Genomic DNA, 5000 nt, shown 5'->3' with positions numbered 1-5000 from the left:
AATATCCCACCCTTCCGACATCCGCACATTGCTCAGCTAAGCCACGAACACCCACACATGTCCTACACAGTGGTGCACCCAACATCACAATACTGCCTCCTGTCACAGCACACAAACAATGGCAGGAATGAAAGACACAGATCTGCCACAACCATGGAATCGGAGCGCCGCCTGTCATGAGCCAAAAGTGCATCCTGACGTGACAAATCGGATAATACCGCAGGCATCCAATTACGATAATCACTATCAACGAACCTGCCGCCCCCCCCCCCAATACACCTTTCCCTACAACAATGTGTATCTGAACCTACGCTATATCGTACCTTAACCTAACCTATATCGTACCTTAACCTAACCTATATCGTACCTTAACCTAACCTATATCGTACCTTAACCTAACCTATATCGTACCTTAACCTAACCTATATCGTACCTTAACCTAACCTATATCGTACCTTAACCTAACCTATATCGTACCTTAACCTAACCTATATCGTACCTTAACCTAACCTATATCGTACCTTAACCTAACCTATATCGTGCCTTAACCTAACCTATATCGTGCCTTAACCTAACCTATATCGTGCCTTAACCTAACCTATATCGTGCCTTAACCTAACCTATATCGTGCCTTAACCTAACCTATATCGTGCCTTAACCTAACCTATATCGTGCCTTAACCTAACCTATATCGTGCCTTAACCTAACCTATATCGTGCCTTAACCTAACCTAATTTGTGCCTTAACCTAACCTAATTTGTGCCTTAACCTAACCTAATTTGTGCCTTAACCTAACCTAATTTGTGCCTTAACCTAACCTAATTTGTGCCTTAACCTAACCTAATTTGTGCCTTAACCTAACCTAATTTGTGCCTTAACCTAACCTAATTTGTGCCGTAACCTAACCTAATTTGTGCCGTAACGTAACCCATGTTGTGCCGTAACGTAACCCATGTTGTGCCGTAACGTAACCCATGTTGTGCCGTAACGTAACCCATGTTGTGCCGTAACGTAACCCATGTTGTGCCGTAACGTAACCCATGTTGTGCCGTAACGTAACCCATGTTGTGCCGTAACCTAACCCATGTTGTGCCTTAACCTAACCCATGTTGTGCCTTAACCTAACCCATGTTGTGCCTTAACCTAACCCATGTTGTGCCTTAACCTAACCCATGTTGTGCCTTAACCTAACCCACGTTGTGCCTTAACCTAACCTACGTTGTGCCTTAACCTAACCCATGTTGTGCCTTAACCTAACCCATGTTGTGCCTTAACCTAACCCATGTTGTGCCTTAACCTAACCCATGTTGTGCCTTAACCTAACCCATGTTGTGCCTTAACCTAACCCATGTTGTGCCTTAACCTAACCCATGTTGTGCCTTAACCTAACCCATGGTGTGCCTTAACCTAACCCATGTTGTGCCTTAACCTAACCCATGTTGTGCCTTAACCTAACCCACGTTGTGCCTTAACCTAACCCACGTTGTGCCTTAACCTAACCCACGTTGTGCCTTAACCTAACCCACGTTGTGCCTTAACCTAACCCATGTTGTGCCTTAACCTAACCCATGTTGTGCCTTAACCTAACCCATGTTGTGCCTTAACCTAACCCATGTTGTGCCTTAACCTAACCCATGTTGTGCCTTAACCTAACCCATGGTGTGCCTTAACCTAACCCATGGTGTGCCTTAACCTAACCCATGGTGTGCCTTAACCTAACCCATGTTGTGCCTTAACCTAACCCATGTTGTGCCTTAACCTAACCCATGTTGTGCCTTAACCTAACCCATGTTGTGCCTTAACCTAACCCATGTTGTGCCTTAACCTAACCCATGTTGTGCCTTAACCTAACCCATGTTGTGCCTTAACCTAACCCATGTTGTGCCTTAACCTAACCCATGTTGTGCCTTAACCTAACCCATGTTGTGCCTTAACCTAACCCATGTTGTGCCTTAACCTAACCCATGTTGTGCCTTAACCTAACCCATGTTGTGCCTTAACCTAACCCATGTTGTGCCTTAACCTAACCCATGTTGTGCCTTAACCTAACCCATGTTGTGCCTTAACCTAACCCATGTTGTGCCTTAACCTAACCCATGTTGTGCCTTAACCTAACCCATGTTGTGCCTTAACCTAACCCATGTTGTGCCTTAACCTAACCCATGTTGTGCCTTAACCTAACCCATGTTGTGCCTTAACCTAACCCATGTTGTGCCTTAACCTAACCCATGTTGTGCCTTAACCTAACCCATGTTGTGCCTTAACCTAACCCATGTTGTGCCTTAACCTAACCCATGTTGTGCCTTAACCTAACCCATGTTGTGCCTTAACCTAACCCATGTTGTGCCTTAACCTAACCCATGTTGTGCCTTAACCTAACCCATGTTGTGCCTTAACCTAACCCATGTTGTGCCTTAACCTAACCCATGTTGTGCCTTAACCTAACCCATGTTGTGCCTTAACCTAACCCATGTTGTGCCTTAACCTAACCCATGTTGTGCCTTAACCTAACCCATGTTGTGCCTTAACCTAACCCATGTTGTGCCTTAACCTAACCCATGTTGTGCCTTAACCTAACCCATGTTGTGCCTTAACCTAACCCATGTTGTGCCTTAACCTAACCCATGTTGTGCCTTAACGTAACCCATGTTGTGCCTTAACGTAACCCATGTTGTGCCTTAACCTAACCTATAATGTGCCTTAACCTAACCTAAAGTGCGCCGTAACCTAAACTATATTGCGCCTTAACCTGACGCACGTTGTCGCTGAACCTGCTCTGTAATTGTTATGCAACCCGTTAAAGTAGTGTAGTGTTGCCTAACCGCAACCCTCGCAATATAGTTCGCTACTCGCACTGCCCGGTCCCCTGTGTATCGCGTCATGTTAAACACCTTGCAGGTGTTGCTGACTTTCCACATGCTCCTGCTATACACTGTAGTGTGGATAGCAGCAGGACGTACATGCCCCCCCCCCTTCCCCCCTGCCTTCGCAAGCTGGTCGGTGAGAAGTTTGCATGTTCAATGCCCTTCGCATGCCGACGTACTCAGCCTACGTTGTGGTACGGCCTGTCACCTGTCCGCCGATGTACGCAAAACCCACAAACTGTACTGCACATTGCTCCGTATGTACTGAATGATACATCGTGGCCCATGTGACCGTATGACGACAGCGCCTAGCAACGGCGGACCATACAGTCCAAATATTGTGCACGCAGCTACGTGTCGTCTCCCTATAAGAGCTGGATTGCAGTGTGGTACGCCATACAGACGTGTGGGAGGAACGGACGCCCTGGATGGCGATCAGCATGAGCAGTCTGTTGATGTAGTGGAGCGTGTATTCGGACGTAGTCGTCTCTTCTCACACACCGTGATAGCATGTTGCACCGCGTTCCACATCTGCGACATGCTGCAGAGGCGGGCTGACAGTCGTTCGCGCAATGGACACCGCATACGTACGGGGTCTACCTTCCACGTGTTCTCTAGGCGTGCACATGTTGTTGCGTCTATGTGGGCAGACGTAGTGTGTTGTGACACCTGACACAGGCATGCAATACTCGTTGCAAATGGCGATGGACGTGTACGTTTGCTGGTGACGTTACGCAAATGAACAACCGGTAACCCGTTGTGGTGCGGTTGTTCTCGCTAGAGGTGAATCAGTGTTGGCGACGATCGGTCGAGCTATTAACCGGTTGTTTCAGGGATACCCACCATGCCCACGAACGTGAAAGGGGACCCACCATGCCCACGAACGTGAAAGGGGATCTGGGTGTGAGGCGATACGCGGCGGTGGCTGGGTGGGACCGTCCCCGGCCGGTGAGGGGGGGCCGCCCGGCGTGCTGGCAGCGCGGTGCGTGGGCGCACGCGCTACAGCCGGCTGGTGGGGGCGGCCGGTGGCAGGCGCGCCGGCCGACGGACGCGGCAGGCGGCGCAGCTGCGCGCCGGCGCCCCCTGCTCGCGGCGCCTTGCGGCCAAAGTAGGTCCTCGCGGGCCCGGTGCGAAGCGCGGTGGCCATCTGCAGTGTGCTGGTCCGATTGAGGACTTTGTGCGCTGAGGATGCGCCGCCGCCCGGCGCTCGGCGCCGCGACGCCGTCTGCTGCTCGGTCGCCCCAGCGGTTCTCGCAGGTGGTTTGTATCGCAGCTGTGCGGACGTGTTGGCGCGTGCGCTGTGCTGGGAGAGTTCGCTTCGGCACCCAAGTAGGGCTTTTGTCCTTCTGTGGCGCTGGCGTTGGAGCTGCCGGTCACCGTAGGTGGCGCGTGTTGTCTCCCGCCGGCAATGCCACGACAGCACGCTCCCGGGCCTCTGTCGGCAGCGGCAAGCTCAGTTGGGAGCACGGGTGGTCGCACCTAAAGCGTCTACTCGCCTAACTCCGGGCGATTGCGCCTCTCTCGAACCCGACCAAGTACTTAGGACGGCGCTGCGCGCCGCCGGGACCTGAGAGGGTTTCGAGGTGTGTTGTGCAGGGGAGCTCAGCCTCCTCCTGTTTGCAGAATAATTGAGCGGACGCTTGCGTGTTCGCGCGGGCCCCCGGGACACACTCCCGGGCGGCCGGCTGCTCAGCTCTAGTTGACGCAGCTCCCTGGTTGATCCTGCCAGTAGTCATATGCTTGTCTCAAAGATTAAGCCATGCATGTCTCAGTACAAGCCGCATTAAGGTGAAACCGCGAATGGCTCATTAAATCAGTTATGGTTCCTTAGATCGTACCCACGTTACTTGGATAACTGTGGTAATTCTAGAGCTAATACATGCAAACAGAGTCCCGACCAGAGATGGAAGGGACGCTTTTATTAGATCAAAACCAATCGGTCGGCTCGTCCGGTCCGTTTGCCTTGGTGACTCTGAATAACTTAGGGCTGATCGCACGGTCCTCGTACCGGCGACGCATCTTTCAAATGTCTGCCTTATCAACTGTCGATGGTAGGTTCTGCGCCTACCATGGTTGTAACGGGTAACGGGGAATCAGGGTTCGATTCCGGAGAGGGAGCCTGAGAAACGGCTACCA

The 5000-nt window shown here is 51.3% G+C and overlaps 1 non-coding gene across 1 annotated transcript in view; it reads left to right on the top strand.

The window, feature by feature from the left end:
- Positions 1 to 4573: 4573 nt before the first annotated feature.
- Positions 4574 to 5000, top strand: part of LOC126453710 (small subunit ribosomal RNA) — a 1909-nt gene continuing 1482 nt past the window's right edge. Inside the window, exon 1 of the ribosomal RNA XR_007585003.1 lies at positions 4574 to 5000. This exon is cut by the window's right edge and continues 1482 nt beyond it. This is a non-coding gene — a ribosomal RNA (small subunit ribosomal RNA).

This window comes from Schistocerca serialis, unplaced genomic scaffold (assembly GCF_023864345.2).
Source record: "Schistocerca serialis cubense isolate TAMUIC-IGC-003099 unplaced genomic scaffold, iqSchSeri2.2 HiC_scaffold_956, whole genome shotgun sequence".
Classification (NCBI taxonomy): Eukaryota; Metazoa; Arthropoda; class Insecta; order Orthoptera; family Acrididae; genus Schistocerca; species Schistocerca serialis.
The sequence above is the reverse complement of the archived record's forward strand: the minus strand, read 5'-3'. Positions and strand labels throughout refer to the sequence as shown.